Source organism: Hippopotamus amphibius, chromosome 16 (genome assembly GCF_030028045.1).
Source record: "Hippopotamus amphibius kiboko isolate mHipAmp2 chromosome 16, mHipAmp2.hap2, whole genome shotgun sequence".
Taxonomy (NCBI): Eukaryota; Metazoa; Chordata; class Mammalia; order Artiodactyla; family Hippopotamidae; genus Hippopotamus; species Hippopotamus amphibius.
Window position 1 is genome coordinate 48,485,962 of NC_080201.1, and position 24,142 is coordinate 48,510,103.

Consider the following 24,142-nt stretch of genomic DNA (forward strand, 5'->3'; position numbering starts at 1 on the left):
CTCCCACTTCCGGGGCTTGAACCCCCCCCTTCCCCACTCCCCAAAAGAGCTTATTCCTTTTCCATTCTGGCTTTAGTGCCCTCCGTCCCACCACTCCCTCCAATGCCCCTTGTCTGTGCAAGAGCACCGCTTGGGACCCCAGCCACAGTTAGTCCTGCGGGTGGGGAGACGGGGCGGGGCTTTCTTTGGCCCTGGGGCGTATTTCCCGGGCTGCCCCTTGCGCGGTCACAGCGCTCCAACTACTGGCGTCTCCTTCTTAAACTACGAGCCCCAGAATCCTTCGCGCCCGAGCGTTTCCAGCCGTATCCCTCCCTCCGCCCCAACTACATTTCCCAGGGACCACTGCGGCAGGATTCAGTATTGTGACGTAACAGCGTCGGTGGTTAGCGTTTCTCGACGTGAGGCAGGTGAGTGTGTTTCCATCTGATTCTGGGGCACTCAGGTGGTGCGACACGAAGCTCCAGAGAGGCCAGCATGTGCGGGCCGAGGAGGGGCTGTCTTCTCGGTCTTTGTCCGGGCGCGAACGTGCCCGTATATATCCGATTTATCGGCGTGCGTTCGTCGGTTTGTCTTCTAGGCGGCTCCTTCGAGTGTATGTGTCGGTGTGTCTTGTGTTGCTACGAGGGTTGCGTGTGTGAGGCCATAATAGCGTGTTTGTGGGGCATACGCGTAATTTGGTGTAGTGCGTCACCATGTGTCTCTGACTAAGGGGAGACTGTTGCGGCCTGCCCGACCCTGACGCCGTCACTAGTTTGGTGAGAGCGTGTGACTCTGTGTGGCTGTGCCACTGTGAGCATGTGACATTTTTTGTGTGGCTGCCGCTAGGGTAACCCAGTGATTCCGTGGTGTTCGTGAGGTTCGTGAAGCGTTTCCTTTCTCTCTGCTTCAAATAGTGGCTGCTTCTGCTAAAGTAGGATAGGCCTTGACTGCAAATCTGGCTTCCTTGGAGGGAAGGCCTGAGCCTGCAGAGATATCAGCACCAATTTGTGGAGTATAATCATGACTCACCGGGACCGTCATTTTCTAGGGCCTCTGATGTTTACAGCCGTGAATCCCTCCTGCTTCTTTCTCCTTTCCCCCAATAGCCTTAGAGAGTCCCTGGGAAAATGACCTCTAGGAGAGTGGACAGGAATTTGAGTTTCAGTTTGAAGGTTCCAAGCATAGAGATTCTTCTGAGTTGAAGCCTTGGTCTTGTAATGTGAACTCACAGATGTGACTCCATATAACTAAGAGAAGACAGCTGGAGTTTATATTCCTCAAGGCGGCTCTGTCTTACCTAAAGAGAGTTAGTTTGGGGGTTAGAGAAACGTGTGTTCTGCTCTGGGCTCCATCACCTACAAACTATGTCATTTCGTATAAGTTGCATTAACCTGGTTTCATCATCTGTAAAAAGGGGGAAAATACCTAACGTTGCACTTTTGTTTTACTTTTTTTTTTAAAGAATCGAATGATAATATATACAAGTTCTTATCTAATTGCTAGTATTATTAATATCATTATTGCTATTAGAATTACTGAGGCGATTTAAACACATTGTTTGAATATCTCTGGTGTGTACTTGCCTTGTTCAGGAGAGAAAGTTGTGAACTCCATCCCCTTAAGCCTAAGGCAAGTTCTGTGGCACAATGCAGCCATTTTGTCAAGGATGCAGGCTGCACGTTGGTGTCTGAGGGACTCAACTCTAGCTTTTGGGTTTTTTTTGGGCTGAAGAATCTTCATGTATTATCTGGGATTAGAGAAAGAAGCAAGGATGAGTTCAAATTATGTGTTTTGAAGCTGCAAGGCAAGCCTGCAGGCTTCTGTCTTTTTTCCTCCTCCAGACCTCCAGGACTCTGTACTCCCCACTAAAAGAGCCTGAATGGAGAAGTTTGTACCACTTAAGCCTTAAAGCCATGGCCCAGGTGAGTTGGAATCATCCCTCTTTTTTCAAGCACCATCTTGTTTATCATGACTTATACTCAACATTTTGTCTAAAGTTTGCTATCCTAACAGGTTTCTCTGAGCAATTGGTCCTCAGTTCCTTGCATTCCAAGGGGTGAGAAGGCTAAAGATATGTTCTCAAATTACCCAATTCTTATCATCCCTGCTCTCCCCACCCTCTCTTCATGTATTTATTCAGGAAATTAATTCCACACATCCAAGGAACTTTGTGCTCCGCACAGCCCTGATGGTGCAGAAATACGTGTCTTGAGGAGAAGTGAAAAGCTTTGTAACTTTGGCTGTCACGTGGAATATTTATCAGCCCATGAGGCACAGGCACTGGCCAGCCAAAAAGATATAGGCCGGGGACGGAGCAAGGCCTTAGAAGGACCCTTTTAAATCTGAAATGAACCCTTTCATTTCAAGATTGGGGGAAACCAGGAAAGGGTGGGCGTTCCCAGGTTTTGAATAGTCATTTTGGAAGGTGGTTGGTAGAGCAGCAGTTTACCAACAGCTGAATCTGTAAAGCTCTAAAACTGATACATTCTCTTTGCATTTTAACATTTCTGTTAAATTGGGATACCTTGTTTTCAACCAGTGGTATCTTTAGTTTGGTGAAATACAGTAATATTACCTCCTTCATAAATAGTAGTTTTTAAGGCCAAAGAGGAGATAGTCCTGAGAGACCTGACAGGGACCACCTTCTTTAGGACGACTTTAAAAGATGGTTTGTGATTGAGGCCTTTAACACAGAGATGTGGATTAAGAGTGTAGGGGTTTGGGCAGGGAATTGATAAGAGATGAAGCACAGGGTTCATTGTTGTTCCTGAAGGGTCCAGTTTAAAGGTGATGCAGTTTGAGCAATGACCATGTGTATGGAACTCTGAGTCAGCTTTACCAGCTGTCTATCATCAGGGTATAGTGTGGCCCAATGAACTGTTAGAAGTCACAAGTAAGGAGTTGATCTCGACCTGAAATTTGGGGATTACTTGGACAGGTTCCCAGAGGTCCTTGAACTCTCAGAATTTTTATGTGTGGAGTTGCATATTGGGCCCTAGATGTATTTTTCTTGGGATCAGATAAAAAATTTTGACTTAAATTCCCAAAGAAATAACCCCTGTTTTAGCTCAGGCTGCTATAATAAAATACCATAAACTGGGTGGCGTACAACAAACATTTTTCACAGTTCTGGAGGCTGGAAGTCAGATCAGGGTACTAAGTAGCATGGTTGAGTTCTGGTGAGAACCCTTTACCAGGTTAGACTGGAAACTTATCCATGTATCCTCACCTGGCCCAAAGAGGGCACTCTGGTCCCTTCATTGCTTTCATCCCATTTATGAGGTCTCTATCCTCATGACCTAATTCTCTCCCAAAGGTCCCACCTCCAAATACCAGCATATTGGGGTTTAGATTTTACCATAGGAATTTTGGGAAGACACAAACATTTAGTCTGTAACAAATCCCGAAGTGTCAAGAACCCCTGGACTAGAATCCCAAGACTATAAGAACTGGCAAGGTTGTTTGCAGTAATCTTGCCCTAAATCAGTGCCTTCCAATGAATGCATTGCTGAGTAATTTATGGTTTGTGCATATCGTAGAATGTTGTACAGCCATAAATCATATTTAATTATTCAACAGTTACAGTTGAATATAGACTGGGTATTAGATGATGTTAAGGACTTACTGTTAATTTTGTTAGGTGTGGTGCCATTTTACTAGGTGCCAGTCTTTAGAGATGTAACCTAAACTATTTAGAGCTGAAATGTCATCATATCTAATTTATAGTTAGCAAAATATACATAAATCAAATATGGCACTCTGTAAACAAACATAGATGATGAGTATGTGCTTGTTTATTGCTCTCCTTTGTCTATTTGAAAATTTTCATAACATTTTTAAAGAGCATAGGTAGATTTTTTTTAAAAAGACTTTGTATTTTAGAGAAACTTTGGGTTCACAGGAAAATTAAGAGGAAGGTACAGAGGTCTGCCATATACCTCTTACCCCCACACATGCATCTCCCCCATTATTAACATCACCCACCAGAATGGTACATTTGATAGACCTACATTGACAGTCATAATCACCCAAAGTCCATAGTTTACCTTAGGGTTCATTCTGTGTTGTACAGTACATTTATCCATCATTATAGTATTATACAGAGTATTTTCGATACCCGAAAATGCTCTATTATCCACCTATCTCTTCCCCAACTGTCATCGCTGGAAACCACTGATCTTTTTACGGTCTCCATAGTTTTGCCTTTTCTAGAATATCATATGTTTGGAATCATACAGTATATGGTTTTTTTTAGATTGACTGTCTTCAATTCTCTGCATTTAAATTTTCCTCCATGTCTTTTCATGGTATGAGAGATCATTTCTTTTTAGCACTGAATAGTATTTCATTGTCTGAATGTACCACAGTTTATCTGTTCACTTACTGAAGGGCATCTTGCTTGCTTCCAAATTTTGGCAATTGTGAATAAAACTGCTATAAACATTCATGTGGATGTTTTTTGTGTGGACATAGTTTTCAACTCATTTGGGTAAATACCAAGGAGTGATTGCTGTATCAATGGTAACAGCATGTGTAGTTTTGTAAGAAACTGCCAAACTGTCTTCCAAAGTGTGTGTTCCATTTTTCATTCCCACTGGCAATGTATGAGAGCTCCTGTTGTTCCTCATCCTTGCCAGCATTTGGTATTGTCAGCATTCTAGATTTTTAATTATCCTAATAGGTGTGTAGTGGTTTCTCATTGTTGTTTTAATTTGCGTTTCCCTGATGACATATGATGTGAAGCATCTTTTCATATGTTTATTTAACATCTGTATATCTTTTTTGGTAAGGTGTCTGTTCAGATCTTTTGCCTGTTGTTAAAATCAGGTTATTTGCTTTCTTACTGTTGAGTTTTAAGAGTTCTTTGTATATTTTGGATAACTCCTTTATCAGATGTATTTTTTGCAAATATTTTCTTCTAGTATGCAGCTTGTCTTCTCAGTTTCGACAAATTTTTCCTTTTTTTTTGAAATGAGTCACTTATAGAAAATAAATAGTATCATTTAGGGAGAGTATTAGATAATATTCATTTAGGGAGAGTATTAGATAATATTCACAGCAATGAACCAGAACACTCCAGAAATTAAATTGTATTTAAGTAGTATTTATGGAGAAAATATAAATATTTTTAAAGATCTTATGAAATAAATATATGTACTGTAAAACAGTGTTGCCCACCATCCAGTTCTACCAGGATTAAGTCACTGGCTGATGACTGGAAGGAATTCAGGACAAAAAACAGGATAAGGTACCAGCCCTGCAGTGTTTGGGGATTTTCTCTGGTCCGCACACAGGCCACCAAAATATTGACCTAAAACAGACTGCCAGATATTTCTCCAGGTGGGTTTATTCGGGATCAGAGAATTGCAGTTTGGGTCTGCAACCAAGGACTGCCGCCCTGCGCCCTCGCCCTGGCGCCACACACACACACACACACACACACACACACACAAAACGGCAAGGGGAGGAGAACAGTTTTATAGAGGGGAAAAGGAAGTTGGAAGGGCTATAGTAAACAAAGAGAAGAGTCTTTCTTCCTGTTGGGCTCTGTCATTGCAGGGTGTGGTCTCCTGACTTTAATTGAGGTTTCTGTTAAGTTTTTACATGTTGAACACAAGCCCCAGTGGCCACCAGAGCCAGGCTGTCAGGAGATGTGTCCTCTAGGCGACAGCCACAAAAGCTGGGGCACCCCATGAGTGCACAGGTTTTTTCTCAGAGATACCTGTGATATGGGGTGGGGCAGGGGAAGAGCATGAAGATGGCAGCCACCAGCCTTGATGTTAGCTGCAAGCCTCCCTGGTCGCTGGAAAGTATTGTATTTGGCCCCTATATATGTGTTTAATTAGAAGCCTAGCCTTCAGGTCACAGCTATGAATATAAGCTAATAGGCTGCTTTCACAGAAAGAGTGGGCATTTCAGTCAGCTCTCTCACCACTGTGCCCTAGGTCGGGGGTGGGGAGGGGAGGGACATAGCTTGTTATGAACTTTTTCTCTATTTGCTACAGTCCTACAGAACCTGTGAATATAAGCCCTGCTGGCCTCCAGAGCCAGGTAATCAAGGAGCATCCCCTGGGCAGCAGCCACAAAATCTAGGATTCCAGATGTGTGTACAAGCTCCTTTCTGGGAGATACCAGCAACATGGAGTGAGGCAGAGGGATAGCACAAAGATGGAACCTGCCAGCTGTTCTGATCTTTGGAGAGTATTTCAGTAGACCTCTAGATGTGTGTTAAATTAGAAGTTCTTAGCCAGGTAAGAACTGTTTATGTTACGGAACCAAACTTGGGTCTGCTTGCCCACGCACAGTGAAGCCAACCTGCTGACACTGGGTTGTGCTGAAGGAAAGTGCAGTGTTTATTGCTGGGTGCCAAGCAAGGAGTCCAGGGCAGCTAGTACTTAAAAGACCCGAACTCCCCGAAGGCTTTCTGGGGAAGGTTTATAAAGACAGGGTGAGGGGAGGGAGATTATGGGGTGTGTGATCAAATCGTTGCAATTCTTGATTGGTTGGTGGTGAGGTAATTGGGAGTCAGCATCATCAACCTTCTGGTTGTAACCAGTCTGGGGTCTGTGTGCTTGTGGGCAGCATACAGTTAACTTCCTCCACGTGCTGGGGGTTTCAGTATCTGCAAAATAGCTCAAAGGACATGGCTCAGAATATTATTTATAGTCCTTGAGGAAGAACTGAAGGTCTTTGACTTTGTTTAATGGCTAAAATATTACTTTTGCCTTGCTTGACTGTTTTCCTTTCTTTCTGTATTTTCTCACTTCTTTGATTAAATTTATTCTTTGACTAAAGTTTTTCTACAGACAAAAGGCAGGAGGACGACATGGGTAGGGATCTATTCTGGGAAGGCTTCATAGGGTCCTGCTCAGTTATATTTCTCTGTTTGTTACAGTCCAGTGGGATCAGCAAACTTAAAGCCCTGCTGGCCACGAGAGCCAGGCAGTCGAGGGGTGTACCCTGTGCTGCAGCCATCAAAAATCAGAGCACCAGATGTGAGTACAAGCTCCATTCTGGGAGATACAGGCAACCTGGAGGGAGACTGAGGGAGAGCATGAAGATAGTGCCTGCCTTCCCAGGTCTCTGGAGAGGGTTACAGTCAGCCCTTAGATATGTGTTTAATTAGAAGCTGGGCCCTCAGCCCACAGTTGTGAAGATAAACTAATAGGTCTCTTTCACAGAAAGATTGGGTATTTCAGTTGGCTACCTCTCTGCTGAGCCCTGGGGTGGGAAGCTGGTAAAAAACTCTTTCTCCATTTATTACAGTCCTGTGGGAACTGGGAATATAAGTTCTGCTAGTCACCAGAGCCAGGCAATCAAGGGATGTCCCCTTTTGGTGGCACCCACAAAAACTGGGTTCCCAGACATGCACAAGCCCCAAGATACCAGTGACCTGGAGCAAGATGGAGGAAGAATGCAAAGATGGCACCTGCTGGCCTCTGTGGTCTTTGGAGAGTATTTCAGTAGGCACCTAGATGTGTGTTAAATTAGGTACCTGCTACTCAGGCTAAAGCTTTGCAAATACACTTCTTTCATAGAAAGTCAGGCACTCATTATGTTGCAGGAGAGGGAAATGTCATGACCTGGGACCTGCAGGAGTCCTTAGGACAGACCATCAAGTGAGAGTCTTTGGCTTCACACAGGAAAGAATTCAAGAGCAAACCAGAGTAAAGGGAAAGGTTTTAGAGAGATACATATTCCATAGACAGAATTCAGACTGTCTCAGAAAGTGAGAGTGGCCCTGGGGCATGGGGTCATAGGTTTTTATAGGTTAAGTAATTTCATAGGCTAATGAGTGGAAGGAATATTTTTGCTATTTTGGTGTAGGGTGGGGATTTCCCAGGAATTGGGGCACAGCTCACTTTTTGGTCTTTTATGGTCCTCCTCGGAGCTCGTGTAAGAGGGAGTGATTTTTGGTATTACAGTGAAGGTATAATGAGCTAAAGGTCAATGACCAGACTGTTCTCAAAGCCATATTGGTTTCAGCTGGTTTCAGTCTTCATTGCATCCCAGCAGCTGTGCCCCTTCTTCATTATCTAGCATTTGTGTCCTGCCCCTTTCCCTCCTGTCTCAGTTAGGCTGCCTCTATGCTGGGCCCTGGGAGGTAGCCAGGTGGGTCTGCTAGAGCCCTTTAAGAACTGTTTTTCAGTTTGTCATATCCTGTGGGTCTTGTGGATGCAAATCCTGTTGGCTTTCAAAGCTAGGGGTTTTAGGGGCTCATCTCAGGTGCAGGTCTTAAAAGTTGGGGTGCCAGATATGGGGTTCGAATCCTTTGCTCCTCAGGGAGAAGCTGAGTTGTGAGTTTCCTCCCAGTTGTATGTTGCCATGCCAAGGGTGGGGTTTATGGTAAGACTATCAGCCTCTCCTACCTGTGTTGATGTGGGTTTTTTCCTTGTTTACCCAATGTGTGGGAGTTCCTCAACTAGTTTTTGGGTTTCTTTCAGGGGGATTGTTCTATATGTAGCTGTAGGTTCACTGTGCATGTGGGAGGTGATGAGTTCAGGATTCTCCTGTGTTGCCATCTTAAACTAAATCCTCATTCCACCCTTTTCTTGAGGGATAATGCATGTTCAAATTCAGATAGCTCTATTGAGCCGTCTGTCCTGTGAAATCTTAGAAGTAAAACAAACTTCCTTCATTCTGTCCTATTTTCGCTGTCTCCTTAGTCTCAGCTGGCAGTTCTGCTGCTGCTATAATCCATCTCTCTTCCTGGGTCCAACTGAGATGGCTGATTAAATCCATTGGTAATCTCTTTATGGAGTGACTGTCCAGCCACACTCTTGGTGTTCTCTCCAGAACACATTTTCTCATTTTTTGCAATGTGGATAGGCTGAGAATTTTCCAAATCTTCAAGATCTGATTCCTTTTTGCTTAACAATTCCTTCAATTTATCTTCCTTTCCTCTTTCATTTTATAATAAACATTAAGAAGAAATTAGGCTACACATTCAGCACTTTGCTTAGAAATCTCCTTAGCTAAATCCAAGGTTGTCACTTTTTCCACAGAACACTAGAACCCAGTTCTGCCAAGTTCTTTGTCACTTTCTAACAAGGATCATTTTTCTTCCATTTTCCAAGAGCATGTTCGTAATGTCCATCTGAGAGCTCACCAGAATCATCTTTAACATCTATATTTCTACCAACAGTCCCATTAATGTAATCTAGGCTTTTTTCATACATGCACCTCAAAACTCTTCCAGCCTCTACCCATCCCCCAGTTCCAAAGCCACATCTACCTTTTTTTTTTTTCCTTTTTGGCATTTGTTACAGCAGCATTCCTACCTCATGGTGCCAAGATCTGTCCACAACAGTCACTTTCCAGCTTAAGTCTATTATTGTTTCCCTTTATCCACTGGATAATGCCTGACCTTTTCTGCGTGAAATGCTTCATCATCTGGCCTCTGATTACCTAAACTTATCTCTGTGGACTCCATATGATTTTCTTGCAGTCTTCATAATCCCTTCTCATTCTGCTACTTCTATAATACTACACGTGAGGTTCCCTTTATCTAAAATTAAAATATCTGTTACTGTATTCCCAGTTCATATGGGGTTTATTTAATCTGCTTATATTTATTCAGGGAAGGCTTCATGCCCTTCCCAGAGCTAGGTCATATGCTTTCTTCTGCTCTCCCAAAGCTTTCTGTTGTCTTAAAAACATTTATCAGAGTGACTTTTTCCATTTAAAATAATTTCTTTGAAATTATACATTCTGTAAAAAAAATACACAGATGTAATTTTTATTAGAATTATTTTAATGTAACTTTTACATAACTCCCTTTTATCCCTATCTCTGATCCCTTCAAACTCACCATGTCCTTAAGTTTGTCTCCTTGTAAAAAAAATAAAACACAAATGTTACTGTTTTTTGTTGCTCTTATTGTTAATTTACAGAAGCAACATGGCACGATAGACTTTTTAAAACGTTTTTCACTCAGCAAAACCATGTGTAGTTATTTTGTTTGTACTGCTCCATAATATTTCACTTGATTTTATTTGGCCATTCCCTGAGTGAGAGATAGTAGATTGCCTCTAATCCCACCAACAAACTCCACTCTGCCAACAGCATAACAAGACTATGATTAAAATTCTTATATACATATCTCTTATGGAAATGTGAAATCTTCTCTGGGATACATACCCCAGAGAATGAGATTGCTGTATCATAGGGATCATTTAATTTGATCAAGAACTGCCAGATCACTCTCCACTATGACTGTATATTCCTGCTAATAGTGTGTAAGAGTTCTTCTTTCTCCACACCACTACCAACCCTTGGCATTATCCAGCTTTCTGATTTTCACAATCAGCTATGTATAAATTGGTATCTTGTTTAAATTTTGTTTACCTGTTGAAAAGTTTGAACATCATTTCTTTTACCTGTTAGATATTTGGTTTTCCCGTACTGTAAAATGACTTCGTATCTTTTGCTTACTTTTTTTGGGAGGTATCTACTTTTTTCTTTTTGATGTAGTTTAGTAGCATTCTAGACTATTCTAGTTGATAGTCTAGATGATAGTTACATGTTAGTGCTAGATGTTGCAAATATCTTCTTTCAGCCTATCATTTTTTTCCTGGTAACTTTGCGGTCCTTTGCTTAATAAACATTAATTTTGGTATAGTGTAAAGCATCTTTGAAATTCTTTTTTACCTATAATTTGTGCTTCCTTGGATCTTGTTTTAAGGTCTCCCCAACTGAGGTCACAAAAATAATCTACAAGATTTTTCTCCCATTAGTAATATCTTTCACAATTAGGTTTTTATTTCACCTAGAATCCTTATTTGTATATGACTTATGGTAGGAACCCACTTGTAGTTTTCTCATGTAATGAGCTAGTTTCCTAATATAATTTTCTAATAGTTTATCATTTCCTCACTGCCAAAGAGTGTATGTGTATGTGTGTATTTCTCTGTTCACTACCATTGGTCTATGGGAGGGTTAGCAACTAGAGGGAAGAGTCCACACAAAATTGCCCTCACTTCTGACACCAATTGCAAGTCTGAGGGGTTCCCAAAACTACCTTAAGTTTTGATAATTTGCTAGAAATACTCATGGAACTCACTCAGACCTTTTATATTCAGAGTTATGGTTTATTACAGGGAAAGAATATAGATTAAAATCAGTCAAGGGAAGAAATACATAGAGAAGAGTCAAGGAAAAGTACCAAATGTGGAGCTTCTTTGTTCTCTCCCTATATAGTCAGGACTGTGTTATTTTCCCAGCATCAGTGTGTAACAGTACACACAGAGTACTGCCAAACATGGAAGCTCCCCTGAGCCTTGATGTTCAGAATTTGTATTGAGGCTCCAGCCCACATGCATGTCTAGTTGTCCACATGGCTGATGTCAGTCTCCAGTCCCTCCAGAGGTTGGCTGATAGCACATGCCCCAAACCCCCACCATTAATCACAGTTTTAGACTACACATTGTGATCCATGGCCCTCAAGAAAACAAAAGACATGCCCATCAGGCATGATAGCTTAAGGGCTTAATATATTACTTCTCAGAAGCCAAGGTAAAAGGCCAAACCTCTTTTTGGGTAAGGTTAAATTCTTTACTACACAGTCTATTTGTCTGATCTTATGCCAGCACAATGTTTTTTCATTACTTTGGCTTTGTAGTGTGTTTTAATCTGGTACGGCAAGTCATTTCTTGATATTCTTTTTCACAGTTGACTTAGTTATTCATGGATTTTATACTTTTAAATAGATTTTAGAATAAGATTATAAGATAGCTCAAAAAAATCCCACTGGGATTTTATTTGGAATCTCATTGAATATATATATCAATTTGGAGAAATTTGATATTTTCAGTATTTTTATTTTGCTAAGTCATCTGATCCAAGAACATGGAATATCTTTACATTTATTCAAAACTTCCCCTTTAAGAGTTTAAAGGTTTTTCTATAGTGGTTTTCTGTCTTCTGTGTTAATTCTTAAATATTCATTGCTAGTGTGGAGAAATTTTATTGTTTCTAATAAAAATGATCTTTAATCTAGCAAACTAGCCAAATTTTCATAGTTGTCTGATAGTTTATATGTTGATTTGGTTGGATTTTCTAAGTAAGTGAATCTTAATGTCTTCAAATATTGTTTTTTATTCCTTCATTTTCAGTCCTCACACAGCTTATTTTTGTCTTAGATCACTGTTTAGGAATGCCAGTAATATGTTAGACAATAGAAGTGGTTCCAGTCATTCTTTTCCTGTAACCTGTGTTTAAAATGACTGACAGTTTCTTCTTTATGAACCACATTTTTGCCATGGGATTTTGCTGTATATGTTACATATTATTAAGAAAGGTCCATTTAGTCCCACTTTATTGGAGGTTTTTCCCCCAATGACTAGTCCTTGAATTCAGTCAAATCTTTTCTGCACCCTTCACATTCCAAGGAATATCATTGAGGTAGCACCTTTTTATCTTATCCTGAGGAGGCAGGGTCTTTATTCCTTTCCACTTCTGAATTCCTTGTATCTCTCTTTCCTCCCACTGTTACAGGTGGGATGCTTCTGACCCTGCCCTGCCCATGCAGGAGATGGGAGACCTATCCTTGACAGCTCTTCTCTGTCATTTGCTTGCTCTGGAAACTTGACTCTTGTAATCAACAGGATATTTATGGTGGATTAAAAATGGACCATAAATCATTTGACATTTTCCCATTGTGGGGAGATATCTGATTTCCCACTTCTTGAATCTGGGATGCTCTTACTATTTAGCTTGACCAGTAGAATATGGCAGAAGTAACATTCTGTGGCTTCTAAGGCTAGGTCATAAGAAGCTGGAGCTTCTGCCTGGTCATCTTGGAATACTTACTCTTGGGATACTCCATGTTGGAACCCAGCCACCATACTGTGAGAAGTTGAAGCCACAAAGAGGCCATATATAGGTGTTCCTGGCAGTTGCCTCAGGTGAGCTCCTAGTCAACAGCCAGTCATATGTGTGAGCCAAAGTGGATGTCCCAAATTTGATGAAAAATATGAAATCCAAGAAGCTTAGTGAACTCCAAGCAAGGTAAACTCAGATCCCCACTGAGGCACAGTATACTAAGATTCTCAAAAAACAAAAATAAAAGTCTTGAAAGCAGCAAGATAGAGAATTGTCACAAACAGGGATCCTCAGTAAGATTAGCAGCTGATTTTTCATCAGAGACTGTGGGGGCCAGAAGGCAGTGGGATGAAACATTTAAAATGTTGGGGGGAGGGCAGGGTGGTGGGACAGCAACCAACACTGTCAACCAAGGATTCTATATTAGCAAACGACTCCTTCAAAAGTGAAGGAAAAATTAATACGTTTCCAGGTAAACAAAAGCTAAGAGAGCTTGTGTACTAGACCTGCACTGCAAGAAATGCCAAAGGAAGTTCTTAAGCCTGAAACAAAAGGACATGAGTAACTCAAAGTCATACAAGAAATAATGATCACTGATAAAGGTAATACATAGATACATACATAAAAGCTATCATCATTGTATTTCAGGTTTGTAACTCTCTTTTTGTTTCCTATATGCCTAAAAAGACAAATGCATACAACAGTAATTATAAATCTATGTCAATGGGCACATGATGTATAAAGATGTATTTGTGAAATTACAACATAAAAGTTTGGGATGGAACTGGATAGCAGCAGAGTTAGTGTCATTGACCTAAGTTGGTATCAGTTCAAACTAGACTGATATAAACTTAGGGTGTTCACTATTAATTCCCAAATTGCCACCAATAAATTACTTTAAAAACATACTGAAAAAAGGTGGGATAAGAATTACATTGGAAAAGGCATTATTAGAAGAACTGAACAAAAATCATAAGACATATAGAAAACAAATAGCAAAGCAGAACTGTGTTATCAGTAATCACTTTAAATATAAGTAAACTTACAAATTAAAAGAGGAAGCAGTATGGATTTTTTTTGGTAACTTGATGCAACTATATGCTGCTCACAAGAGATTCATTTTATACCCAAGTCACAGATAGTTTCTAAGATAAATGATGGGAAAAGATATTCTAAGCAAATGAATAGCAGCCAAAAGAGATCTGGGAGGAGGATCAAGATGGCAGAGTAGTAGGATGTGGAACTTACCTCCTCCCACAAATATGTCAAGAATACACCTACATGTGGAACAGTTCTCACAGAAAAGTAACTGGAACCTGGCAAAAGATCTATACAACCAAAGCAGCAAGAAAGGTCAACATGTAAGTGGGTAGGATGGAGGGAAAAGGCATCAGGTCAGGACTGGCACCCCTGGGAGGGACTGTAAGGAAGGGAAGGACTACACAGGTAGACCCCTGCCCTGGAAAGGGAGCATATTATATTGACTCACAGTCTGGACATCCAAGTCCTGGGGTCTTGAACAGAGACAAGTCCCCTTGCCTACTGGGAAATCCACTGAGACAGAAGGGCTGAAGAAGCCTAGACTCTACTCTTGAGGAGTGTGTGTGTTCTGGATCACTAACAATCCATGTGAAGAGAGCCTCTCGCTAGTGGCTGCTGCCTTGCCACACTTCCCAGTCTGAAGGGGCAAATGCCTCGGACCTGTTCACTCCTCACCACAGCCTGGCATGAGATCAGGGCAAAGATTCAGTCTAACTATGCAGAGATAGATCAGGGTGCCTAGGGTTTGATCCAGGCAGAACCATGGAGACTATTGTCAGTGCATGCATAGGGGAGCAGCAGCGCTAGCTGGGCAGACATTGCAGTGCACAGACCAGGCAGTGCTACAAGAGTGGCTAAGCACTGAATTCTCGGAAGAAAGGCCCTGGGTGAGGACTCAGTCTAGCTACAAAGAAACAGCCAGAAGCGCCTGGGATGTGATCCAGGGGGAACTATAGAGCCCATTATCAGTGTGTACAGGGGTGGCAGCTCTAGCAGCAGGGCCTATTGTAAGTATACACATGGCAGCAGCAGGTCCAACTGTATCAGACACTCTCAGTGCGCTCACTGGGTGTTGCCACAAGAACACACAGCAGCTAAGTGCTGAAACTCAGGCAGACTGGCCCTGGGCAAGAGTATGCAGCAGTTCATTTCCCAGTGAGGGTGCCCTGGCTCTGCCCACTGTACACTGCAGCTAGTGCCAGATCTGAGGCAGACAGATCCTTGGAGAAGTCTGCCACAGAGACCAGATCCCAGGCAGCAGCACAGCCACCTCAATTCCTGCAGCCACAACACCCAGCCCAAGTTTACTCTACACCGCGGCCTTACACTAGATCCAAGATGAACAAAACAGATGTCCGTGGGGTGCTTGAGAGCAGATGCCTACTCAGGCAGTTCACAGGTTTGCTGCGACACACAGGCCTCACTCGGTTTAGCAATCACTTCCTTTGGGGCAGGACATGTACTCAAGGGCAATGGAACCTGATCAAACCTGACCTCAGGGCTTCTACCCCAACAACTGGGGAGCAGACCCAGCCTTGGAGAGGGTGATGACAGCCACAGAGTGAAAAGGAAGCCCCACTTCACATCCAGCACAGGCTCTAGGCACCACAATGCAAGTCACACCCCCTATTGAGGGGATAATGGCCAGCACACTCTGAGGAAAAACATGGCTGGAATCCATGCCAAAAACAGCCCTTGCACCAAAAATACTGGACGCACAGTCTACAAAGGGATGCTCCCACATAAGGACAACCCTTTAAGACCACCAAATTCATAGAACAGAGAAAGTCAAGTAAAATGAAAGAGCAGAGGGATTACCTCTAATTAAAAGAACAAGAGGGAATTCCTTGGTGGAGCAGTGGTTAGGAATCCGCCTGCCAATGCAGGGGACACAGGTTCAATCCCTGGTCCCAGAAGATCCCACATGTCACAGAGCCACTAAGCCTGTGCACCACAACTACTGAGCCTGGGCTCCAGAGCCTGCAAACCACAACTACTGAGCCCCTGTGCTGCAACTGTTGACACCTACATGCCTAGAGCCCATGCTGCACAACAAGAGAAGCCACCACACTGAGAAGCTCATGCACCACAATGAAGAACAGTCCTTGTTCCTCACTAGAGAAAGCCCGCTCACAGCAACAAAGACCCAATGCAGCCAAAAATAAATAATAACTCTTTAAAAAAAAATTCCCTGAAAAAACAATGAAACAGACCTACTAGACTGAGTTCAAAATGGAGGTAATAAAAAAGCTAAAGGAATTAAGAAACATTATCAATAAAAATTCAGATCACTGTAAAAAGGAACTAAAAACTATAAAGATGAATCAATCCAAAATAGACAATTAAGTTGCTGAGATAAAAAACAATCTAGAAGCAATGAACAGCAGACTGAATGACACAGAAGAATGAATAAGTGATCTGGAAGACAGAATAATGGAAATCACCCAATCAGAACAGCAGACAGAAAAATACATTTTTAAAAATTAACATACAGGATTTATGGGATAATATAAAACCTGCCAACCTACACTACTAGGGGTTCCAGGAGAAATAAGAGAAAAGGGAATTGAAAATGTATTTGAAGAAATTATGGCTGAAAACTTCCCAAACCTAAAGAAGAAAACACATCCAGGAGGGTCCCAAACAAGATGAACCCAAACAGACCAAGACATATAATTAAAATGCCAAAAGTTAGAGGATTCTAAAGGCAGCAAGAGAAAAACAGTCAGTTACAAGGGACCCTTCATAAAGCCATCTGTTGATTTCTCTGTAGAAACTTTGCAGGTCAGAAAGGAGTGGCACAATACATTCAAAATTCTGAAAGGAAAAACCCCACAACCTAGGATACTCTACCTAGCAAGATTATCATTTAGAATAGATGGAGAGAGAAAGAATTTCTTAGACAAGCAAAAACTAAAAGAATTCAGCAATACTAAACCTACCCTACAAGATACACTGAAGGGTCCTCTCTAGATAAGAAGCAAGAATCTATAGGGAAGGAAAAGTCACAATAAGAAAGGCACATATATAAAAGGATTGAAGACCATTTAAATGAGCCAGTACATAGATTTTAAAAGTGAGACAATTTTGTAAAAGTGATTATAACTACAAGTAATAGCAAAAGAATAAACAAATACGTAAAATAGGACATTAAAATCACAAAATGTGGGGGAGGGGAGTTTAAAATGTAGATCCTTTAGAATGTGAACTTGTATGACTATCAGTTTAACACAAGTAGATATAGTTATGGGCCAACATATTTGAGCTTCTCAGTTACCACAAATCAAAAACATACAGTAGATTCACAAAAACCAAAAAGAAAGGAACTCAAGAATAATACAAAAGAAAACCATCACACCACAAAGGAAAAGAAAAAGAAGAAGAAATGAACAAAGAGCTGCAAAAACAACTGGAAAACAAGATTTAAAATGGCCATAAGTACACATCTATCAGTAATTACTTTAAATGTCAATGGATTAAATGTTCAAATCAAAAGACAAAGTGGCAGACTGAATAAAAAACAAGGCTACAAATATGCTGCCTACAAGAGACTCATTCGGGGTGAAAGAGACAGACTGAATATGAGGGGGATGGAAATAGATATTTCAAGCAAATGGAAGCAAGAAATAACAGACTTTAAAACAAAGGCCATATATAGACAAAGAAAGATGTTATGTAATGATAAAGGATTGATATAAGAAGAGGATGTACTCATTAACATGTATGCACCCAACACAGGAGAACCTAACTAAAGAAAAATACTAACAGACATAAAGGTAGAAATGAACAATAATACAATAATCTTATGTCTGTAACACTCCACTGACATAAATGGACATATCAGTATCCAGACAAAAAATCAATAAGGCAGCAGAGGTCCTAAATGACATAATAGGCCAGTTGGACTTAACAGACATCTGTAGAACATTCCATCCAAAAACAGCAGAATATACATTCTTTTCAAGTGCATTTGGAACGTTCCCTAGGTTGAGATGATACATTAGGTCACAAAACAAGCCTGAACAAATTTAAGAGAATAGGAATTATTTTAAGCACCTTTTCTGACCACAACAGTATGAAACTAGAAATCAGTCACAGAAGAACAAAAAAGGAAAAAAGAACGAACTTATGGAGACTAAACAACCTGCTACTAAAAAAATTAATGGGTCAATGATGAAATCAAAGAAGGAATCAGAAAATACCTTGAGAGAAATGAAAATGAAAACACAACCTTACAAAATCTATGGGATATAGCAAAAGTAGGCCTAAGAGGGAAGTTCATAGAGATACAGGCCTTCCTCAAGAAACAGGAAAAGTCTCAAACCTACCTACCACTAAAAGAATTAGAAGAACCAACAAAACCCAAAGGCAGTAGAAGGAAGGAGATAAAAATTAGGGAGGAAATAAGTGGAGATCAACAAAAACAGAAAAGAATGATAAAACCAAGAGCTAGTTTTTTGAAAAGATAAAGTCAGCATACCTGTAGGCAGGCTCACCAAGAGAAAACAGAGAGGATCTCAATATACAAAATAAGAAATAGAAGAGAACAAATAAGTGATATCACAGGAATACCAAAAAATCACAAGAGAATACCATGAAAGTCATATGCCAACAAACTGGACACCATAGATGAAATGGACAAATTTCTAGAAACATAGAGCCTGCCAACACTAAGTCAAGAAGAAACAGATGATTTGAACAGACTGATGACTAGAAGTGAAATAATATCTAGAATTAAAAAACAAACAACCTCCCTCTAAACAAAAATCCAGGGCAGATGGATTCACTGAGGAATTCTACCAGACATACAAAGAAGAATGTATACCTATCCTTCTCAAACTCTTCCAAAAGACTGAAGAGGAGGGAGCACTCCCAAATTCATTTTTTCAAGCCACCATCACCCTCATCCTAAAACCAGACAAAGACACTACAAAAAAGAAAATTACATGCCAAAATCTTTGATACAGATGCAAAAATCCTCAACAAAACATTGGCAAACCAAATGCAACAATACATAAGAATCATACATCATGATCAAGTTGGATCATTCTAAGATGGTTCAACAAACACAAATCAATCAGTGTTATACACCATATTAAAAGGAAAGACAAAAAATCAAATGATTATCTTAAATGCAGAAAATGCATTTGACAAAATTCAACATCCATTCATGATTTAAAAAAAAAAAAAATCTCACCAACATGGGTATAGAGGGAAAAATCTCAACATGATGAAGGCTATTTATGATAAAACCACAAGCAACAAAATACTCAACAGTGAAAAAGTGAAAGCCTTCCTGCTAAATTTAGGAATAAGACAAAGATGCCCACTCTCCCCACTTCCATTCAACATAGTATTTGAACTCAGCCACAGCAATCAGACAAGAAAAAGAAGTAAAAGATATCCAAATTGGAAGAGAAAAGGTAAAACTGTCACTATGTGGAGATGACATGATACTCTGTATAGAGAACCCTAAAGACTCCACACCAAAACTGTGATAATAGTGAATTTAGCAAGGTAGCAGAATATAAGATTAATATACAGAAATTTATTGCATTTCTTTACAGTAACAATGAAATATCAGAGAATGTAAAAAAAAAAAATCCCTTTTAAAATTGCATCAAGAACAAATACCTAGGAATAAACAACCAAGGAGGTTAGAGACCTGTATGCTGAAAACTATAAAACGATAAGGAAAACTGAATACGATCCAAAGAAATGGAAAGATATCTCATGCTCTTGGATTGGAAGAATTAATATTGTTAAAATGGCCATACTACCCAAAGCAATCTACAGATTTAGTGCAATCCCTATCAAAACACCCATGACATTTTTCACAGAACTAGAACAAATAATCCTAAAATTAATATGAAGTCACAAAAGACCCAGAATTGCCAAAGCAATCCTGAGGAAAAAGATCAAAGGTGGAGGCATAACCCTTCCAGACCTCAGACAGAACTATAAAGCTACAGTAATCAAAACAGCATGTTATTGGCATAAACAGACATATAGGTCAATGTAAAACAATAGAGAACCCAGAAGTAAACCTACACAGCTACAGTCAATGAATTTACAAGAAAGGAGGCAAGAATATACAATGAAGATAGTCTCTTCAATAAGCGGTGCTGGAAAAGCTGGACAGCTACATGTAAATCAATGAAATTAAAACTCTCACACCATATACAACAGTTAACTAAAAACTGTTTAAAGACCTAAATTTAAGACATGAAAACATAAAACTCCCAGAAGAGAACATAGGCAAAGCATTCTTGGACATAAATCATAGCAATATTTTCTTAGATCAGTTTCCCAAGGCAAAACAAATAAAAATAAACAAATGGAACCTAATCAAACTTAAAAACTTTTGCACAGCAGAGGAAGCTAAATAAACCTAAATAGGCATTTCTCCAAAAAAGACATACAGATTGCCAACAAACACATGAAAACATGTTCAACATTGCTAATTATTAGAGAAATGCAAATCAAAACCACAATGAGGTATCACCTCACACCATTCAGAATGGCCATCACCAAAATGTCTACAAATAAATGCTGGAGAGGGTGTGGAGAAAAGGGAACCCTTCTACACTGTTGGTGGAAATGTAAATTGGTGCAGCCACTATGGAAAACAGTATGGAGGTTCCTTAAAAAACAAAAAATAGAGCTACCATGTAATCTGGCAACCCCACTTCTAGGTAAATATTCAGAAAAGATAAAAACACTAATCCCAAAAGATACATATGCTGCATTGTTCATGTAGCACCCCACCAAACAAACTCTAGCAGCAAGGTGGTGCTAGCCAACAGTCTTTCCCCACCTTCACCTTCCCCATCTGTCCTAGCTGGGCTGAATGGAGAGCTTAACTTCCACCCCCATCCACTGAAAATGAGGCAGGTGGCAGTGCTCCATTTTTGCTTGGGTGGAGTCTGTGGGGCCTAGTAGGGTGCTGAATATCTACTGCAACCTGGACTTCTAAGCTACATCTAAATAGGTAACTACCTGCATAAAGGAAAGTTAAATAGGATCTACAGTCTCACAACACCCAAAATGTCCAGAATAGAACTGAAAACCATTAATTGTATCAAGAAACAGGAAAATCTAAAACTGAATGAAAAAAAGACAATCAAGAGACATCAACACCAAGATGACTAAATTATCTGACAAGAAATTTAAAACAGCAATCCTAGAAATGCTTCAATGAACAAATTATGTACAAACGAAACAAGTGAAAAAAGTAGAAAATCTTAGCAAAGAAAGGGTGAATATAAAAAAACAAAATGGAATATTTTTAACTGAAAAAATACAGTAACCAGAGTAAAAGACTCAATGGATATGCTCAAGAACAGAATGGAGGGGACAAAGTATCAGTGAACTTAAAGACAGAACAAGAGAAATTACCCAATATGAACAACACAGAGGGAAAATATGATGAGTCCTAGAAGGAAAGGAGGGAGTGTAAGGCTGAAAAGGCATTCAAAGAAACAATGGCAGAAAATTCCTCAACTTTGGCAATAACCTTAAGCCTACCGATTCAAGAAAGTGAGCAAAACCCAAACAGGATAAACCTAAAGAAATCTATGCCAAGACACATCATAATCAAACTTCAGAAAACTAAAAACAAGGAAAAAAAATTGAAAGCAGTATGAGAAATGAGGAACAATTATTTAAATGCCAGATATTTCTGAAAACATCAGAACCATCATCAGAAAACATGATGGCCAGAAGTAGCACATTTTTCAAGTGCTGAAATAACTGTCAACCCAGAACTCCATACCAGCAAAATTTATTCTTCTGCTCAGATGAAGGAAAACTGAGAATCTGTCAGGGGATTTATTGTAAGGAAGTTCTTCAAGCAGAAGAGAAATGATAAATGTGGAATATCAGGAGTGAGGAAAGAACAGAAAGTAAAAATATGGGTACACTTAATAGATTATCTTTCTCCTGTTGAGTTTCCCAAATTATGTTAGATGGTTGAATCAAAAATGGGTACACTATCTCATGTAGTTCTTAAGGTATGTAGAAGAAATATTTAAGATAACTAAACAATAAAACAGAGGAAATTAAAGGACCTCATGAGATAAGGTTTTGAATTGGTTCAATGTTAACAAAAGTAGACTGTGATAAGTTATCTATGTATATAATGTAATACCTAGAGCAACTACTAAAAAATTATACAAAGAAATGTACTTAAGAACTCTACAGATAAAGTAGAATTCTTGACATTGTAGAAAGTGAAGGAAAATGCTCAAGTAACTTATAGTAAGACATGAAAAGTGAAACAGAAACAAACAAAAAAAAAAAACAGAACAAACAAAGTGGCAGATTTATAATAACCACAAGTTGGAAACGACCCAAAGGTCTTTCAGTGACTGAATGTTTAAAGAAACCATGGTATATTGATACCATAAAAAACGACTCAAATTACCCAAAAAGAACAAATTACTGTACCTGTAGCAAGCAAAACTGATCTCAAGAGAATTATGTTGAGTGAAAAAAGCCAATCTTAAAGGGTTATATACCAATTACATTTATAGAGCACTTCTGATATGACAAAATTATGGGGAATAGATTAGTGGTTGGCAGGGATTAGGAGTAGGGCGCAAGGGGAGGAAAGAAGGATGGGTGTGACTACAAAGGGATAGAACAGGGGATCTTCGTGGTGTTTCAAGTTCCATATCTTGATTGTGGTAATAGTTACACAAATTACAGTAGATAAAATTGTATAGAACTAGAGACACATACACAAGTATGTGTAAAATCAGTGAAATCTGATAAGGCCTGTTAATCACACTAGTGTCAAATTTGATATATAACTATAGTTACATAACATGTTGCCATTGAGGGATAGTGGATATAGGGTATACAAACAAATTACTCTAGAGTATTATTTCTTCAACTTCTATAAACCTATAATTATTTCTAAATAAAAGCATTTTTTGAAAGTCCCAGTAGAAAAAAATAGACAAAATACATGAATGATCTATTCACAGAAAAGGAAATTTGAGTTCTATAAATAGGCCTGAATATAAAATAACTGTGGTATAGGAAAAAGTGAACTTTCACATCCACTGAGCTCTTACCTGACACATGAAAATCACCAGCATCTGAATTCCCATTTAAGGATCTAGAAACCAAAGAAAGATTTGTTGAAATACATTGAAACTGCTTCTGCTCTGATATGGGTAACTATCCATGACTTGATATTTTATAGTATGCTTGAATAGTCTTTAACCCTCAATTTGAAACCAACTGAAATGCAGGTGATTTTTTTCCCAAATGGAGAGTGAATTACCCCAACAACTGAATTTTTGTTTCTTCACAGCTTTCAAATAGGGAGGAACTTGTGTTTAAAATAAAAATGAAAAATTAAAAAATTGGTCTCAAACAAATGCTATATACTTCTGATTTGTGTATCCTAATTAACATTATGAGGAGAGGGTAAGCAAAGTATTATCTTAATTCGGGTTTGGTTTGTGTATTATTAAAGATATTTTTCTATAAATGTTAGTATCTGATCAAAAATAAGATCCCACTTAAAAATTGTTTCTATAGGTCCAGGTTTTCTCTATCCATTTGATTCTTATTTTAGAGAAACAAGAAAATAAAGGATAAAAACAAGAATGAATAAAAAAAACAAAATCCACAACATAATTTTGACAACCAGATTTGTTACTACTGTCATATTTGCTTTCATTCTTTTATTAAAGAAATATTACAGATAGATATAACAACTGCCTTCACTTCCTAAAAGGCAACCAATGTCATATATGTATCCATGATCAATACACAGTACTGTTCTTTGCATTGTTTTATTAATTTATAGAAATGTTATATCATGTTTCATTGTACATTTTGCTTTTTTCTGTCAATATTATGTAATGTATCCATGTAATGGTATATCAAATTTGTATCTTTAAATATTGTGTTCTATCATAGAAATAATCACATTGTATCAATCTATTCCTCTACTAATGGAAATGTATGTTCTTTTCAGTTTAGAGTAATACAAACCATGATGATGCAGTGAACATAAAGAGATGCATGAACACATGCATCTCTGTGCACATATGTGGGTGCCTCTGAAGCCAGTACACCAAAGTAGAATTGAATGTTCCATATTTATGTTTTTAAAGAAATCCTGTCACTCTAAAGTAGTAAATATAGTCTATTTTATTTTCATCATATAGAATTTTGCTTTCTATATTCTAGCCTTCAATCTGTTTGGGTTTTATTTTTGTGTATGGTATAAAGTAGGGAGCTAACATTTCATGTCCATATGTTGAATAGGCCATCCTTTCTT

The 24,142-nt window shown here is 39.2% G+C and overlaps 1 long non-coding RNA gene across 1 annotated transcript; it reads left to right on the forward strand.

The window, feature by feature from the left end:
• The first annotated feature begins 372 nt into the window (after positions 1 to 372).
• On the forward strand, positions 373 to 23,580 carry LOC130838885 (uncharacterized). Its single transcript, XR_009049732.1, has 4 exons — positions 373 to 407; positions 1,821 to 1,901; positions 6,875 to 6,974; positions 13,274 to 23,580. It is a non-coding gene; the product is annotated as an uncharacterized LOC130838885 (long non-coding RNA).
• The last annotated feature ends 562 nt before the right edge of the window (positions 23,581 to 24,142 follow it).